Below are 20,317 nucleotides of genomic sequence, written 5' to 3'. Positions count from 1 at the left end.
GTTGGCCTACTGTTAATTTTTCAATTATATCTCTAATTACTGAAGATATTCTCATATAAAATTCATATAACATTCATAAAATTCATATATAAATTCATACATAAAATTAATTCATAAACATAAAATTCATTAACACTCTCATATAAAATTCAAAAGATATTGAGAATGAAAACTTTATCATCTCATTCTCTGCAAAACTGACACTGTCAACAGTGTGGCTTGTATTTTTCCAATTTCTCTAATATCTATATATATTTATATACCACTACTTTTTAAAAAACCTCATTATATTATAAAATCTTTAATATTTAGCACATATTTCTTTTATAGTATAAAAAGTATATTTCTTTTTAATAAAGTCTGCAGGCTCTGAATTAACTTGAATTTAAAAGAAAGGGGGTTGGGAATAAATCTCTAGGTTTTTAAAACCTAAAAAACAAATAGTCCTTTTAGAATCATGAAAGGAAATTTTCTACAAAGCTGCCAGCTTTAACCTGATTATCCTCTTACCAGATGGTCATTATTCCCCCAAATCTTCAAAGATGGACTGAATTTATCAGACAGGGCTTCTTAAAGAAAATTTTCAGTGATGTGATAAATCTTCCTCGATTTTGCCAAGAAATGTTTGAATGGATTATTTTTCAAGAAAGAATTTTTTTTAAATGCATTCTAGATTAATAGAAAGCTACTTCCTTTCTGTTTCATTCAAAAAAATTTGAATAACAAGTCAAAATCATTTTAGGAAAAAAAATGCCATTTTATATCAGACCATTTCAGGCAGTTTTTGCCTCTTTTCTCAGAATTCCTCTCTAGGCCTTTAAAGCGTAGGGTTATAGAGGGCTGCCATTTTCAGTCCTTCTATCTAGTTTTTAAAAGGCAAAAGCGGTTATATGTTAAAAAAAAATGAAAGCCATCCTCCCTTTGAAATAAGCTAAATAATTTTTATAAGAATTCAAGTTAAATGTGACTCTCAAAAGCTTTTCAATTCTAGGGAATGCCCTGGCCTTCACTTATCAATAGGCAATGCTAGAATTAAAAGAATTTTTTTTATAATGCAATAAAAACAGTAAATCTTTTTAATCCAAAATTGGAAAACTTTATTTAGTTCCTGTTTTTTATGTTCTACCATTTTTAAGAGACAATTGTCTACCATAGGTGAAATGTAAATAGCTTTTGCCCATCTTTATAGATTTATAGGCTCATAAAGACACCAGAAATGGTTGCAACTAATCCTCCTATTTGAGTCAGTAAAGAACTCAGGGAGGTGACCAGAGGAAAAAACCAGTACCTCCAATGTGCCAGTTACTCTAAGTGCTTTATCTATTTCACCTCATTTAAATCTGATCACCAACCTGAAATGAGTCATTAGGCCAATTCAAGCCATGATGACTTATCCAAAGTCACAAGGTGATTTAAATGCAGAACTGAAAGTTTTCCTGAAGACCTCTTTTTTTTTTTTTTTTTTTAATTAGTGGGGAGGTGTGCAGAGGGAAAGGGAGAGAGAGAATCTCAAGCAGACTCTCCACTGAGCTAGGAGCCAGGCATGGGACTTGAACTCACATCCCTAAGATCATGATCTAAGCCAAAATCAAGAGTCTGATGCTTAACTGACTGAGCTACCCAAGTGCCCCATTGGAGACTTCTATCTTAGTACAGAGCTCTTCATGTTATTCTAGACTGCCTTGAACCATTGACTGATCAGAGGCTGACATGAATATTGTGACAGAATGAATGAAAACAGTTTGGAGAACTGAACCATGCTATCAAAGATAAGAGACTTAAGACTAAATACTGTAGGAGCCTCTAGGTAGCTCAGTGGGTTAAGCCTCTGCCTTCATCTCAGGGTCCTGGGATCAAGCCCCGCATCGGGCTCTCTCCTCGGCAGAGAGCCTGCTTCCTCCTCTCTCTGCCTGCCTCCCTGCCTACTTGTGATCTCTCTCTCTCTCTCTGTCAAATAAATAAATAAATAAAATCTTTAAAAAAAAAAAAGAATAAATACTGCAAACATGATTTTGTCTGTGATATAGACTACCCTATTAGATAGAGATTAGATAATATCCCTATTGTAGTACCATCTCTATTGCCAAAGAGAGGCTTATGACCAAATAGTTCAATGTGCTTGAGTATACAGCTTAATTGGCTTAAGCCTATAGCTAGAAATTTCTAATATTTTTACGATCTAGTTCAATTAAACTAACCTAAGGGTTTAAATATTGAGCTATTTATTAGGAGCAAGAGTACAGCATATTCACTGCTCTACACTTTAAAATAATGGCTCAGGTCCAGATCCAGACTTGGCCACTTCTTCGACTATCGTGCCTTACTTCTCTTCATCCTTGACACTTGGGTCAGAGTTATTCTCTTAAGAAATGTGATTAAATATATTCATCAAATAATTACTAAGAATCCACCATGGGCTAAGCCAAGTGCTGGGTACTGGAGGCATAACAGGGACTAAGATTTGTCAGAGTGCTCTTGGAACTTGCAGTTGAATACAGATGTATTCAAACAATTTCAAAGCTCAGTAAGAAGAGAAGAGAGAGAGAAACAGTTGGAGCACAGGGGATTGTGAGAACACTGAAAATACTCTGTATAATACTTATCCATTACACACTTGTCCAAACCCATAAAATACACGCTAATGTAAACTATGGACTTTGGATGATAATGTCTCAATATAGGTTCATCAATTATAACAAACATACTATACTGGTGGGGGATGTTGATAATGGCGGAGGCTGTCTATGTGCGGAGAGAGTTATGCAGGAAGCCCTTGTACCTTACTCCCAATTTTGCTATGAATCTGAAATGGCTCTAAAATAATAAAGTCTTGAAAAAATAATAATAAACTAAAAGGCAAAAAAAAAAAAAAAACCCACAACCCTTCTGTGATAGGTACTACTATGGCAGAACTAAGTACAACATACTATGGAATATGGAAAAACATGAGAAGTTAGCTAATATAGAGGGGAGAGTATAGTAGGGCTTCTGACAGAAAGTGACATTTAGTTTTAAACACTCCTACTTAATATAGATTAACACCCACCTGTTTCCTACAAGGTAAATACAAATGTTTAAGAAAAAAATAAAAACCAATATTCAGGCCCTTCACTGCCTTCCATCCTTGTAACACTACCCGCCACCATTTCTTCTCCTGCATCCTTGCACCATAGGCCACTATTCACTCTTCCTCCCAAGCAGACCATGTTCTTCAAAAACCCATAACCTGGTCTTACTTCTTATTTCCTCCTCCTTATTCAGCAGAAATGTCTCCATTCATCCACCAAAGCAAAAGATGAATGTTTCACACTTTATTTCACATCCCTTCACTTCTTTCAGTCCTAAGATATTTGTCCATTCTGCTGAGATCTCCCCATGGGCTGTAGTCATCTATACTGCAGTGCATTGCACACTGCAGTACACAAATTCACTTCATGCTTCTTGAGTATCTTACACATCTATGAATTTTCAGCTCCTGAATGCATTACTTGACCTATACCAACTAAAAAATACTCACTAAATAATATACCAACTAAATAAATACTCACTGAATTTGGAATAATTAATTCCAATTCTTAAAGGGCATTGATCTGATCAGAGATATAACATTCACAGATATGTAGCGGTAGATTAAATAAATACAAGAGTTTTAAAAAAACTTCCATAAAAATTAAATTTAATAGCCCAAGAAATAGCCTTTTGAGTGTGACCTGGAGGGTACAAGTAGAACTAGTTCACTAGATTTAATGCAAATGACAGTGTTACACAGAATTGTCAATATGTCAAATAAGGGTTAACCAAAAAAAAGCAAATATACTTTGCAAAGATATACTGCACCATACAAATGGAATCTGATACAATGCAGTTCATTTTCCAGATCTCAAACTGCAGTCGTGGCATAGTGAAAATGCCTAACACAGCTGAGATTCCTATTAAGCTCCATGTCTCTCTTACTTCATTACTTTGTTACTACAAACTGGACATAGAAACCAAAGTAATATACACTTGATTTCTTATTTGTAGAAAGAGAAGCTATTAGAGTTGTGAATTTCTCTTTGGTTTTGAGAGTAAGTGTTTGCTTCCCTTTGTTTCTACTGAAAAGTCCAAGTTGATTTATAGTCACTACTGTGCAAAGACTTTGCTATAAAATTTTGATAATCAATGCAAATTTGATATATTCATGTCCTTTTCTATTTAAATTTAACAAAGCTGGTTAACTTCCTAAGTTAAATATGTACAATAAAAAAATTCTCTTTAAAGGTTGTATTTTGTCTCTGGTTTTCTTTCTTAGGTAATGAAAATAATTTTCAGTTCCAAACACTGGTTTACTGCACTTGAGACCATGTTCAGATCTCACAGGTGGTGTAAACATTAAAGACATCAAGTGGAACATTTTGATTCCCAATATTAAACTCAACTATTATTTTTTAAAATTTCTATTATGACATTTTTATTTTTAAAGAAAAGCAAAAACAAACTAGTAGGTTTTTAAAATATGCACAAAAATGTTAGAGATAAAATATCACTGAGTACAACCACCAGAAACACATCCCCAGTATTACATTGAAGGGGAACCACTGTAATCATAGCTGATTAAGTGCTGTATTTATGTACATAAACTGAATTAGAAAAAGAAATTATCAAGAGAATTATGAGTAGAGAGGATCCAAATAAGGAAAGAACTTTTAGAGTATAGGTCTTTCTGATTATTGACTCAATTTCTCTTTTTACTTTTGTGCATAACTAAAAATATATACATTTCATTTGTTAGACTTAAAGAGGACTTTTCCCCCAAGCTTTGCTAATTACATAAACTTTAAACAGATTTTACCCATGCTTTAATTACTCCACTCTTAGATGAAGCTAAGAATATATTTCAGACATCCCTATTTCGAGGTTGTTCAGAATTCAGAATCGCTGAAGTGTTTTGAAATTCCTCTATAGAATTTAATGCAAAATAAAGTTAAAAATAAGTGATTTGATTGAGATTATATATACACAGATTTAAAAGGACATGGCCACATGAGAATTTTAAAATATTTATAAATTCTGCCAAACTCCTTATGCTATATTCAGGAGCAAATATTGAAAAGCAAAGGAAAAGTCACACAGGAAGGACCATATCCTTGTGTAAATTTTAAAATTAGCATTCACTGGGGCAATCAGGTTAAAGTCAGTGATTCTAGAGAAACATGCCTAAAAAATAAAGGGCATTGGCGGTCACACAAGACTACCTGACATCCAGAAAATATGTGGACAGATGCTTCTGAGTTTCATGGTTAAACCATGGGGCCCTGTAAGCAGACTGCCTGGATAATATTCAGGTTTTAGAACTTTACCAGTTTGGGCCAGTTACTTTTTACTTAATCATGTGTACCTTGGGAGAAATGACAGCAAATAATCTGTAGGGTTTCTGTGAGGACTGAGTTACTGAATGCCAGTTGCTTGGAAAAGTAACTCAATTCATAAACTCTATATACGTTAGCTATTTTTTTTATTTAATCTCACAAATTCCTCTTCACATTATTGCAGGTCCTGATTCAAATGAACGGCTTACAAATCCATAGGCACATTTGCTGTCTCTGAGAGGAAAAATGTCCCAGGAAACAATCCATTTTTAGAGACAGGTGGGGCTTTCCCTGTAAGAATTTTTTAATACCTCTTACTCTACAGAAGACAAATACAAGAGATGCCTGACAGATATTCACAGGGGAAATTGGTTCTAAATGGCTCCAGGACTACCCATAGAAAGGATGAAGAAATGAGGAGATGAAGTCAAGCAGAAATATATCCTTATAAAAGAAAAGCCTAACTACCTCAGCTTGAACCTCAAACAGCCCTACTTAGCCAGAATCAGGGAGCTGCTGTTCTTGAAAGTCAACTCATGGGGTGCCTGGGTGGCTCAGTGGTTTAAGTCTCTGCCTTCGGCTCAGGTAATGATCTCAGTGTCCTGGGATCGAGCCCTGCTTCGGGCTCTCTGCTCAGCAGGGATCTTGCTTCCTCCTCTCTCTCTGCCTGCCTCTCTGCCTACTTGTGATCTCTCTCTGTCAAATGAATAAATAAAATCTTTTAAAAAAGAAAAAAGAAAGTCCACTGATCCCATTCCTCTTCAATCCTTAAAATAAGAAATTAATCTTGGAACCATACATGTGTTCTTCAAAGTATGGGTTAGACTACCTATTAAAACTGAAGCACTTTACATATATTAACTCATTTAATCTTAATAAGAACTATGTAAGACAGATATAATTATTAGCATTAAAATAATGAAGCATGGAAGCATTAAGTTACTTTCCCCAGGAACAACCTGCTAGGAAGTAGAGCCTGAATTCACACCCACAGAGCTTGACTGTGGAGATCACACCCTCTTGTGCAGTACCAGTTCAGGCAAGTTATTTAAACTCTCAGAGTGTCAGTTTCCTTCATCAGTTCATACACACTTGTTGCAAAGATAAAATTGGATAATGTCTTCACTACATTTGTCATGTTCAGCAAATTGTATGATTATTCCTTATGAAGGAGAACTCTAAGGCTTATGGAGTCATTGGTCCCAGATGGAAATGAGCCCAACTGCCCTGTGCTCCAAGATTCTCTGAGGTTCTAACATCACTCCACCCAACAAAGGGCCAACTGTGAGCCTCTTTGCAATGACACCAGTTGTAACCACACTTCCCTACTGTGGTTCCTCTCTCTCCAGCCCAGTGAGGCTCGACACTGGAAGGAGACAAAGACCCCTGCAGTGCCTCTGTGCTTCCAAATGTTTCCTTTGCACCTGAGGTTTAGAGTCTGTATCTCAGAGTCAAGCATCTGATCCCTGTAGCCTCATTGTCCTATAGGAAAATTGCTCTAAAGGAGATCATCAGGCCCACCAGGCTTAACAGAAGCTTATTAGTTTCAAAACCTTATTTATTTCAAGATTTTATCCTACTAAAAATATAGTATCAATTACTTGGAAGTTTAATTATTGTATCTCCAATTTGAGTTTATCAAACATTTTATTATTATGCTTTATTACCAACCTTTATCTTGTATTTTTCACTCAACACTGAACATCTCCAAATGTTAAGTGTCATGTTGAGAACAAGAAAAGCAGTAAAGGCATTCCTATCTGGGCATGGGAAGAATTCTCAATGAGGGCAAAGGAAAGTGAATATCCTCAACAAATTGATTAATAGAATATTGTACAGGTAATAAAAGTAATGAAAACACAAAGGAGGAACAATTTTTTCAGAAAAACAAAGAAATTGTAATCATTTGGGATGTTTAAATATACATATAAAACACAGACAAAAATCAGAACCCACCTGGTGACTGACTTACAGTGAGGCCAGACTGATAGTGAGGAAGAAACTGGTTAGGGGTCTCTCTTACTTACATGATGGCACCACAGGCAATGCTAAGGTTGGCTGATTAAGGTGTCCTGATGGGAGCACATATGAACTTACCCCCATCCCTACATCACCTGGCAAGTGGACCCTGACTGGAAAAATACAAGCACGTCCCTAACGACTTCCCAACACCCAGACGTTATATTCCTTTGGAATCAGATCCTACTAACACAGCAGGGGAAAAAACAAGAAATCTGTATGCTTGTTTTCATTAGATTTTCTAAGTGGGATAGTAAGAAGTAAACATATTTTACTTCACATTAAGCTTTGGACTACATATATTAATTCACTTAACAAACATTCACTGAATGCCTTCATCGCGCCCATCTAGTCTTGAAACTGCAAACATAAAACAGATAGGGGCACCTGGGGGTCTCAGTTGGCTGAGTCATAGAAGTTGAGCTCAAGGAGGTAAGAGAGTCAGAGCAATGCAGGGGCTTACAGATCATTGTAATGGCTTTGGCTTTTACTCAGAATGAGTTGGGAAGATTTTGTAAGGTTGTGTGCAGGTTAATTCTTTGACTTAAATTTTTAAAAGATTGCTCTGTTGGTTGAAAATACACTCTTGGGGGGACAGTTGGGTGGCTCAGTGGGTTAAGCCTCTGCCTTCGGCTCAGGTCATGATCTCTGGGTCCTGGGATCAAGTCCCGCTTCAGACTCTCTGCTCAGCAGGGGGCCTGCTTCCCCCCCCCCTCTCTCTGCCTGCCAATCTGCCTACTTGTGATCTCTCTCTCTGTCAAGTAAAGAAATAAAATCTTGAAAGAAAGAAAGAAAGAAAGAAAGAAAGAAAGAAAGAAAGAAAGAAAGAAAGAAAGAAAGAAAATATACTGTTGGGAAGTAAGTGTACAAACAGGGAGACCAGTTAGGAAACCATGGAAATAATCTCAAGTGAAAGAAAAAGGGGATGTAGTGAGTTCATATTCTGGAGCCATGGTTAAGGTAAAGTCAGCAGGACTGGCCAACCAGTTGCATGTAGGGTGTGACTCAAGGCTGACTGCAAGGCTTCTGGCTCAAGTATTTACAAGACTAGAGTTGCAAGGTCACCTGGTTGGCTTAGAAGGTAGAGCATGGGACTCTTAATCTCAGCGTTGTAAGTTAGAACCCCACGTTGGGTGCAGAGATTACTTAAAAATAAAATCTTAAAAAAAAAAAAAGAATAGAGCTGCCATTTACTGAGATGGGGAGGACTACTTGAGCAGTTTTGCTTTCTTTTTGTGAGAGGATGGGACAGAAATAAGAAATGCAATTTAGAATATATTGATTCTATGATTGATGTCTGTGGAGATCCAATAGAATATATTAAATAGGCAGTTAGGTTAATGAATTTGGAGCTCAGGAGAGAGATCCAAACTGGAAGTAAAATTTTAAGGGCAGGATTCCGACAGTATTTAACAGTATCTGCCTACTAGATAACATCACTAACAAATGAGCAAACAAGCTACAAAGAGAGTAAGAATCCAAAGACTGATTTTTTGGAGAGTCGACCATCCAAGTTCAGGGGACGGAAGAAGAGAAATAAAGGAAGCTGAGAAGGACAGGATGGTGAGAGGGCAGGAGAAGGAAGGAAGAGTTCTAGTTGTCAAATGAAGAAACTATTCCAAGGAAAGAAGGATGAACATCTGTGTCAAATATCCCTGAGAGAGCAAAGAAAGTGAGAACTGAGATGACCCCTGCTTTAGCAGTGCAGTGCTCACTGGTCCCAGACCTCGAAAGTTTCCGTGGAGTCGAGGGGAGAGAACATGGCCGGAAGAGGTTAAAAGTTGGATGGGAAGGAAAGAATAGAAATAGTTCAGGGAACTCTTTCCAGACATTTTACCTCTGAGAGGAACAGAGAAACAGTCTGGTAGGGTTATGCATGGAACCAAAAGAGGTTTATAAAGATACTTAAAGATTTATGATTAGATAATTTCACATATTAAAATTTCTTTCAAATCTAGTATTTCATTGTTTTACAATACATCATAAGGAATCAAATAAAGACCAGAATACGTTCCGTTATCTGGTTGTGTTTGTTTTCTGATAATAAGACTTTGTAAATAAAATAAAGGTCAGTTCAATAGCTGGCATGTGACAGTGAATTGAAAATACATATTTAAGGGTGCCTGGGTGGCTCAGTGGGTTAAGCCGCTGCCTTCTGCTCAGGTCATGATCTCAGGGTCCTGGGATCGAGTCCCGCATTGGGCTCTCTGCTCAGCAGGGGCCTGCTTCCTTCCCTTCCCCTCTCTCTGCCTGCCTCTCTGCCTGCTGTGATCTCTCTCTGTCAAATAAATAAATAAAATCTTAAAAAAAAAATACATATTTAAGTCCATTAACTAAATCTATACATTATCAATAAATTTCCTTCCTCCCTTTGCCTATTTAATTGAATATGTGAAACTATGGGTCTGATAATCTTCTCTATTAATATTTAAATATTTTCTATATGAATAGATTAAGACAACCTTAACACTGAATTTGTGTGTGTGTCCATGTCTACATTGAAATTTTAAGATATAGGTATTAATCTATTTAGCATATCACCATTTCTCGTAGGCAGATGTGATTAGATTCTAATCCCCAGAACCTGGGACTATGTTCCCTAACATAGAAAAAAAAAGGCTTTTGCTGATGTGATTAAGTTAAAAATTTTGAGATGAAAGATTATCCTGAATTATCCAGGCGGGCTGAATTTAGTCACGAAGGTCTCTATAAAGGAAAGGAACAAAGAAGAAGTCAGGAAACTCAGAGAAAATAGAATGATGGAAGTGGAGACTGGAATCATGGGATCTGAAGATGGAAAGGAGCCGCCACGAGTGCGGGGAGGCAGGAAGACTTCTGAAGGTAGAAAAGGCAGGGAAGCCGTTTCTTTTCTGGAGCCTTGAGGAGGAACACAGCCCTGCTAACCCCTTCATTTTACCTCTAGGAAATCCATCTCAGACCACTGACCTAGATAACTGCAGGATAATAAATTTTTGTTCCCGTAAGTCACTAAGTTTGTAGTAATTTATAATAGTAGCAACAGATAACTGAAGTACCATTAGGGATCTGTAATTGTCTATAGACCTCAGGAAAATGTAAACTCCTTGAAGACATGTTCTGGTCTCGATTATCTTTTTATTTCTTATAGATTTCCATAATACCTTGCCTACAGCAGGTGCTCAATAAATGCTGAATTTCTTTGGAAAATTAATATTTAAGTATTGTATCAAAACTAGATCAGTAATTATAAGAATGTCTGTGAAGAAGGAGTTCCCAAAGGAGAAAATAATAAAATGTGGTATCTATCTTTAATGTTCTTTCAAGAAAAAATGAATTTTTCAATGTAAATAAAAGACACCTTGTATGAATATAAATTTTGTGACCCTTTCCTACTCAGGAGGATACTACCATAATTCCTAAACATTAGAAGAAATACACTGTTTGATTTCCACAAATTTTTAGTATAATTGCCTGCAAGGATTTGAATGTTTTCTGTATATTTTTAATCACAGAAGTAATAACATAATTCAATGTTTCTTTAAAATGTAAGCAATATTATTGTGATGTGTAAACTATGTTGATTGCTTTTATTTTTATTTTTTGCACTGTGTCCAAAATACGTGCAATAATAATTTATCTTTTTTAAAAGAAGTATTTTCTGAAAACTTTCCTATTATACAAAACAGTTTGTGACTATCTTTATAAGAAATTGCTGTATTCCATTTCAGCCTTCCATTGCAATACTGTCACTACCACAGATGATACCGTGGTAATTTAAGATTAGTATAAAAATCACTGAGATCTTAACTTTTTTTTTTTTAATTTTATTTATTTGTTTGACAGAGAGAGATCACAAGTAGGCAGAGAGGCAGGCAGAGAGAGAGGAGGAAGCAGACTCCCTACTGAGCAGAGCCCTATGCTGGGACTTGATCCCAGGACCCTGAGATCATGACCTGAGCCAAAGGCAGAGGCTTTAACCCACTGAGCCACCAAGGCACCCCTGAGATCTTTAACTTTTGATTCAACTCTGAAATATACTAACCTCTCAACACATATAACAGAATATTGTACTATCAAACTATATGTAAATAAAATTGAAAATAAAATTAAAAAATAAAAATAAATTATCTGAAAATAAAATTGTCTGGACGATTATATTATATTTAACAAGTAATGTAAGTCTATTTAACTGCTTTTCTGCTCGTGATTCCTTTAGACATATTACTCAATATTATATTGTTCTAAGCTTAGTGGAGCATTTTCTTCATACTAAACTTAAAATGTATTAAAGATTTCATTTGATCATTTTCAGAATTCAGTAATGTCCCTGCCACTGTAAAATCTAGTTTATGTGCTTAGTTTGTTCATGTGTCTCCTTTGTGACAGATGCAGTCAGTACACACTCAGTATACAGGTATACTTAGTACATGCTCAGTAAATAGGGATAGGTATACTCCATATATAACTTAAAATCTGGCTCATAGTAGGTGCTGACTAATAAACAAATTACCCAGATCCCTCAGTGATAAAAACTCCTCAACATTAATGATTTATTTTTAAAAACATTCAGTCATATATATCAGTACAGAATAGAACCAATTTGTTACCTTCGATAACTATATAAACATAATGCAAAATATAAATAAAAATAATTGTCCATAAGAATTAAAAGGTAACCATCAGTAACAAAAACTTCAATTACTCTTACTATGTTTAGGAAAGCAGGGATTTTAACTATATATTTCAAAAATATTGTTAACAATCATGAAAACTGAAAATTCAGCCAGCCGGAATGTCAATTCCCTACACATACACAAATATATACATATGCATACATATATCCACTATATATATATCCTATATTAACTCTCTTGAACATGCCTCCAGAATTATAAAAAGAGAGGACCACTATAACTTATCTCAGAAGGACAGAGTGAGAATTAAATGAAGTAATATCTCAGGATGAAGAGCTTGAACTTGGAAGTTAAACAAACCTAAATTTAAAACCTAATATGTCACCTTTCTCTGCATTCTTACTTGGAAAAAGAGGATAGCAATATGTATCTTTGGAAGTTAGTTCTCACTCTTAAAGATAAGATCTGACAAAGTATTGGACACAAAGTAAACATGTAATACACAGTAACTATTTTAGGAAGTCAGAGTGACTGCCCAGAATGAATGTTTAATAAATATTTCTACTGCTTTTAAAATTAGAAATATTCTCTTTTTTTAAAGATTTTATTTATGTATTAATTTATTTATTTAACAGACAGAGATCACAAGTAGGCAGAAAGGCAGGAGAGGAGGGAGGGGGAAGTAGGCTCCCCGATGAGCAGAGAGCCAATGCAGGGCTCAATCCCAGGACGCTGAGATCATGACTTGAGCCAAAGGCAGAGGCTTAACCCACTGAGCCACCCACGCCCCCCTAAAATGAGAAATATTCTTAATCAATGAATCACAGCTCTACTTGTGTGACTGCCTACGTCAATTCAATCTTTATGACTCAGTTTCCCACATATACAATGAGGATAATAATAACCAGTATTTTGTACCTCTCAGAGTTGCTAAAGAATCAAATGAGGCAATACAAATGAAAAGCTCTTTGAAAACCACAAAGTGGTGTTATTAATAGCTGTGCTAATACTCATAATAATTTTAATAGCACAGATAAATCTGGCATTAATTCACAACAATGGGTTGTCTTACTGAGAACATTACAATGATCTATTTTCAGGATAGAAAGTTCCCAATGAATTGGCAAGTGTATAGAATACACTTTTGAAAGGATGCCAAAGCTGGAATATCCTCAACTCTGTGCAGTCTCCAGCAATAGGAAATGAAACCATTCTACCTTGCAAAGATGATTATTACTTTATTTTAACATTCATCAATTTTTCCATGTTTTGAATATTTGCCAACTTATTTTCTAGGAGGGGTTTGGAGCCATTTCTAAGGCAGGAGAGTTCTTACAGATTTAACTCTATCCAATGATTATGATCATTATCTTTAAGTTCTTTAAGAGTAGAGAAATAAGCAGGAATTTTAAGATAAAGTGCTTCACTATTTCAATGGCATAATTTCATCATTTACCCAAAATAACAGAACTCCCCTTATCAGTCCCTTTTACTTGTTTTAAAGATGCTTTCGTGGCTTTTTTTTTTTTTTGAACAGTTCAAATCCTAAGAGAATCAATATAAAATTCATTCAAAGCAAATTCTCAAAAAACTAAACTAAACATTATTTAAAAGATAATAATTCCAGCTTGTTCAATAAGGACACCAAATAAAGTTTTAAAGTATTTTCTGTACCCTGATAGTATATTGGCCCAACTATACATAAAATATTGACATTCGCTTATATTTCTTGCCACTTAAAAATCAAATTGATTTTCTTTCATGCAACTTTGTACTTGGTATTCTAATACATTCTATTAATTCATCAATAACATGTATCAAACACATAAAATGCACACTATATGGAGCTCTTAAAATTATTAATGTTTGCTGATTTTACTTGAAATATATATATATACTTTAGTAGACCAAGTGCATAATAAAACCATGACAGAAAACAAGTGTCCACATTGAGTACATAGTGATGAATAATGCAAACATTACTCAAACTGTCAAACATTTAAATTACTATTCCGCAAGGAAATTTCCCAATTTCTTCTTTCTGTCAAATATGTTTTCACAGCTGAATTCCATGAGTGTATGTGTTTATAACTTCACGGCTTCTGTTCAGACCATTTGGAAACACTCTTTTATTGTTTTGACCACTACCGTATATTAAAACCTGGAAGGAGCCCCACACAGGCTTTCACTCCTCCAGCTACATCTACACAGTGTTAAATCCTGTTGTTTGAGCCCTGCTTTAGCATATTCTCATCCCTGAATTATTTCTGGTATCACAGCATTATTAGAAGGGATATCTGTGGTGGCACAGGTCCCTGGAACTTTACTGCAAAATAATGAGATTACCCAATCCCATTGAAACAGTATTCTAAAAACTAGGATGTCAGAGATGAGGAATTGGATGGGTAAGATCCCAAATTTGTGACCCAGTCCAGTTTAACAATTATTGTTGGATACCAGACATTGTCATCCACCAAGCAATACTGAGGTAACAGTGTATTACCAAGTTATATAGAATATGGTTGCTAACCTCAATTACGCACCTAGTATACAGGAGGAGACTGACATTTAAATTAAAAAATAATGTGGTATATGCAGCATGCTATGAAAGAAGAGATGCAAAACCCAATTCAGACAAAAGCATCAGGAATGGCTTCATGCTGATGCATTAGTGAGGCAGACTTGCAGGACAAGAAAGAGCTATTAGATGTCAATTCACCATAATGTTCAATAAGCAATTGATTTAATTATTTATGTATGTCTCAATTTTTTATGGAAGGGAGAGGACATTGGTAATATACAGCCTACTTGGAAAATACTGACTAAAAAATTAATTGAAATTCTTTAGAAGGGTCTCAGTGTAAATATTTGGTTCTCTATATTTCATTTTCAGTTTTGTGCCTCAAGTATACCATTAATTAACTCAACATACAGGGAATAGATTTGGAGTTTCACAATGAGACCTATGAGCAATGTCTAGATTTCATAATGCTTTGATCTTTCCTAGTCCCTTTTATATTTATTCATTCAATTCCTTTTTTTTTTCCTGAAGCATTTTAATCATCGTACTGTGGTGCTAAATTTTCAGGTCATCTCCACTCCTAATGATGACGGAAGTTATTGCTTTCTATTGCTACTTCCTAGTCTTAGGTATCAGTATTTTTGACAGGTAACTAGTCGATACTGACTTTTTTTTTCCTGTAGGATTTTTAAGATTAAGCATTGAACCTGGATGCCAATAGCTACTACATGATCATTCCGACCCCATCTTCTTCACCTGAGTGCACTAAATGTCAGTGTCACTGAAACACGTTGTCAGCTGTAAAGCGGCAGTAGGGTCTTTTGCGGTCCATATCACAATCAGTAAAAAACCAAATAATGCCGGAATATTCCATTCGGAAGCTCAGATTACATAGAGTTCATGTCTTTTATTTCAGTCCAGGCTTTAAATATCTTCCATTGATTGGTAATAGTAATACTCCTTTCCCAAGAAGTGAAATTGTTCTTATAAATTTCTTGGCCTCTAGTCTGTTAAGGGAGTTTAAGTCCCAAATTATTTAATGCAGAATTAGTAACCTCAAACTTTGCTGATCCAGCTTCCTCTTAACCTTTCAATTCAAGTGACTGGTGCAGAAAATCAATAGTTGCAGTTACATAATCTGTAGCCTTTCATAAGAGGAAGATGGTGCAATTGTAACTAAGCCAGATATATAATTATTTCTTTATATCCTAACTAAAGTTAGAAAGCTAAACTTGGAGCCCTGCTTTAGAAATTGCTTTGCTCCTTAAACACTTTCAGGACTGTTTGAATCAGAAGGCCTTCCTACTAATTAATCTTCAGGTTGGCATTATACTGTGTTAGGAGGGAGAAAGTAGCGCTTTTAAAGTAATCTCTGCTTATTCCTTACAGTTACTTGTAGCTTTTAAAGTAATCTCTGCTTGTAGCTTTTAAAGTAATTTCTGCTTGTAGCTTTTAAAGTAATCTCTGCTTACTCCTTACAGTTACTTGTAGGAACAACCTTAAAGAAAATAAATGAAAGTGATATCTTACCTTGTGGCTCCTTCACCTCTTTTAGTGTCAGTAACCTCCCTGTGTTTTTGGTATCCTGGTAATGGACTCCACTCCCTCAAAGCTATTACTCTAAGCTGACTGACAACTAGCCTCTCAGAGCTGGATTTATAACTTTCCAAAAAGCACCTGCATTTTAACAGATCTTGAAGATCTGAAAAATATTTAATAGAGAAAATCTGGATTGTCAAGGAAGGTAGCAGATGTAAAATGATGGGTAGAATCGAGCATGTAGGTTTTATTCAAATCATACCATATGGAAGATATAAGATTTGGGGAGGCAGGGTAGCTCAGTCAGTTAAGCATCCAACCCTTGGTTTCAGCTCATGTCATGACCTCGGGGTCATGAGATCAAGTCCTACGTGGGGCTCTGAGCTCTGGGTGGAGTCTGCTCAAGATTCTCTCCCTCTCGCTCCCACTCTGTCCTTCCCCTTTTACTTGTACTCTCTCCACTTCTCCATGCCCCCCCCCAAACAAATAAATAAAATCTTAAAAAACAGATACGAGGTTTGATGTACCTTAATTGAATGTTTTTCTCTCACACACTGTAGGCATCCCAAGGCTTTCTCAACCTCTGCCCTAAGTCCCTATAGCCAACAGATGCAGCCTTACTGCACTGCTTCAGTGAATGAGGGTAGTCTGTGAAATCACATAGATATAGGTTCAAAGCCCCAGGACCTCCATTAAGAAACTCTGACTTTGAGCATTTTGGCTTACATCTCTAAACTTTGGTTTCCTCATCTTTAAAGTTAGGATAATACTAAAACTTCTTTCATAAGGTTGTTGTAAAGATTAAATGGATGATAGCCAAGGCTCAAACTTGCTGAAGACCCTCTGCGAAACCATGCTGAATGCACCTGAAATTGCCTACACAAAGGGCTGAGGAAAGAGTCTTTATCCTTTGGCTGAGGTCTCCTATTGGTGAAGATTTGCCATGTTAAACTCAATGCACTTTCAAATTTGCAAATATATGAGTAGGTTCCCACAGGCATTCCAAATATTGGCAGTAAGAGAAGCCCCGAAGCAGAGAAATCTAGAAAAAGTCATTAATGTAGCCAAGAAATAGATGCATTCAGTTCACTGCCAGACCAATAACTAGAATAAATATGCAGATCAAGATAATGTCAGGCAGAACAAAGAGGTGTTTGATACACCCTCTTTCCCTCCTGGCTGGGCACCTGTCATGCCTCATCGCCAAAATTTCAGTACTTGTGATTTTTTAATATTAATAATGTGTGTATTCAATATGAAATTAACAATATAACTTGAATTTTTAAATAAAATCTTTGAAATTATTCAGTTAAGGTTAGATATTCACAATACAGGAGAGAGTTCAAAGAAGTCATTTGAAATCTTACAATTTTGAGTGTAAGACTCAAATAAATCTTTAGACACAAGTTAAAAATCCTCCCGCAGTAATTCACAGAGGGTGGATTTGGGCTGGCTCTTTAATCTGACTTAGACAGGATTTCCTCTTCCCTAAGAATTGGGCAGTTTTGTTTTTTTTTTTTGCATTAATTCCATAAACCATTAAGTGTGTCTGTATAGCTCATTACTTTCTCTTTACAGTAAGTGCTCCCATTAGTAATTTGGTGCCCACTTGACAACCTTGGAGGGCTGTTGTTAAGGTTCAAACTGGGCAACAAGCACAAAAATAAAAACTTATAGCCTATCAATTTTGCTTCTTTTCCTTCCACTGTATTAGTTAAGTAGGTAGACATGTCATAAGAGTTCTTAAAGAAAATCTTTTTTTTTTCTCTCTGCCCAGAGCAAGCAAGACATCCACACAATTCTAGACATTTATCTGTTTTATCATATAAGTGTCTGAATTCACCATGAGGCCTCAACTCACAGTTCTGGACTTGAATGTTGGTCTTCTACCCTGTTTTCAATATTGATTTTTCTTTGGTTAAATTAAAAAGTCCCATTCTAATACGCTACCACCCTTTTCCCCTTATCTTCTTCGCCACTCACTAAATATCACATTATTTAAGTTGCAGATTATGCTTTTGCCCTTGGCAGATATTTGCTTCTATTTTGTTCAAAGGATACCCAGTGAGTTCTCTAGTAAATCATTAACTGCATTTATAATTCCTCTATTCACAGGGCAGCTATGCATGAAATAATAACGAGATTCATAAAATATTACCATTATGACTTGCTATGCCGTTGTGCTGTTTTCCTTTCAAATATTTTGACATTACAATGCCAATAACTCTATAGAGTGAACAACTTTTCTGGAATGTGACAGAAAAAAACCTGCTCTCTAGAACTCCAAGTTCCCCAAAGGCATCACTGAATCTTAGTTTTTACTAATTACTCCATTTCAGAAGCTTTAAATATAGCCGTTATATAATTTGGAAATAGTGGTGATTTCTATCAGGGATTTAGGCATAATTTCATTCCTTCATCAAAAAGAATTTTAAAGTACTAATTCTGCATTGTGCTATTTTGGGGTTCCTACAAAGAGAATTATTTAAATATGGTCCAAACCCCCAGGACTTCACAATCTAAGAAAATACTGACACACACACACACAAAGAATTAAAAGAACACACAAATAGTAACCAGAGAACAAAGCTAGGAAAATGACACAGTTAACCATGATTTTAAGTCTGATTCATGTGTATATGTTTTTCAGTTCCCACTGTTGACAAATTTTTCAGGACAGAAGTCTGAATTTACACTTTTTATAGTCCATTCAGAATGTATTTTTACTTGGTAGGCACACTTGGTAAACATCTAGTGATGAGGAAAAGGATTATTTAAATGTTGAGAGGAAGCTTCTTTAGAATAACAGAAAAAAATTCCTTAATGTTATGCATGAAAATCACAAGACATGGTCTGGTGTCCTCAAAAAGTATTATGTTCTATGTTGCACAGAACGTTACTGGATGACTCTATGTTTTACTTGGAATTAAATCTGCCTTTAAAGACATCATCTAGGGGTGCCTGGGTGGCTCAGCGGGTTCAAGCCTCTGCCTTCCGCTCAGGTCAGGGTTCCGGGATTGAGCCCTGCATTGGGCTCTTGGCTCAGTGGGGAGCCTACTTCTCCTCCCTCTGCCTGCCTCTCTGCCTACTTGTGATCTCTGTCTGTCAAATAAATAAATAAAATCTTAAAAAAAATATTTAAAGACATCTATCTTGCTCAGGGGACATTAATATCTTCCCAACCAATATAAACACTTCAATCAGAAATATTTTTAATGCCCTGAAACAATTCTTTGAAGAAAAGGAACCTACACAGAAGACAACATAACCTACTGGCTCTCAAATTTAAAAACTTAATATAATGACCTAATTATAATACAATGGAGATATATGGCAAGTAATAGTAATGGAACACTATGCCTTTGAGTGTTCAAAGACATAATTAGGTAAACAAATGCTTACACCTGTATATATAGAAGTGTGAGGGTCACAAATGAAGACTGATCAAATGTGTGGTATGGACAACTCTCATACCGTTGCCAACGAAACACATCTATTAGTTAGTGGGAAATTTAAAAAATGGTAAAATGGTCTTGTTAAAATTCCAGACTAAACAAAATACATTCTTCCTTCAATTTACATGGCAACTATATTCCTAGAAAACTCAGCTTATATTAAAAGTATGTCAAAATATTTTCCATTTATACAAAAAAATTGTATTATCTCCAGGATCAAATAATTACAAACAGGATTTTTGCCTATGTTAGTGTCTATTCAAATATTAAAGTGCCTTGAAGGGTCCAGGATTTTTTTTTTTTTAATTTAGGACTGTCTTTCAATCTGCAAGACATGCGGCCTATCTGCTGGTTAGCCACTTAAAGCTGTCAGAGTTATGATGGGGTTTGCACAGATGTCCCACAAATGGCAACAGAGAAGCCCAAGGACAAAGAGAGATAGATTGTGTGCTGAATCGAAGCAGCAAATCTACAGGAAGTGCTGAGAAAAGAAGGTACAGGCAAAGTGGAAATGGGACACAAAAAAATGTCTCTGACATACTTCTATATTAGTTTTCGGGGGATGTTGTGACAAATTACCATAAACTTGGCACCTTAAAATAACAGAAATGCATTCCCTAATAGTTCTGGAAGCCAAAAGTCTGAAATCAAGGTATCAGCGGGGCCACAGGACTCTTTAAGCCTCTCGGGGAGACTCCATTCCTGGGCTCTTCCAGCTTCTGGTACCATCACTCCAGCTTCTGCTTCTGTGGTCACATTACCTCCTCCTCTTCTCTGTGTGTCTGTGTCCCTCTGTGTGTCTCTTATAAGGACACTTGTCAT

General features: G+C 35.8%; 1 protein-coding gene across 2 annotated transcripts in view; it reads left to right on the top strand.

The window, feature by feature from the left end:
- OLFM3 (olfactomedin 3) overlaps positions 1-20,317 on the top strand; it is a 203,140-nt gene that overhangs the window by 63,873 nt on the left and 118,950 nt on the right. The gene's annotated exons all lie outside the window — the stretch shown is intronic.

Source organism: Mustela nivalis (genome assembly GCF_964662115.1).
Source record: "Mustela nivalis genome assembly, chromosome: 10".
In the NCBI taxonomy this organism is placed as follows: domain Eukaryota; kingdom Metazoa; phylum Chordata; class Mammalia; order Carnivora; family Mustelidae; genus Mustela; species Mustela nivalis.
Note: the sequence above shows the minus strand (reverse complement) of the source record. Positions and strands in the feature narration are given on the sequence as shown.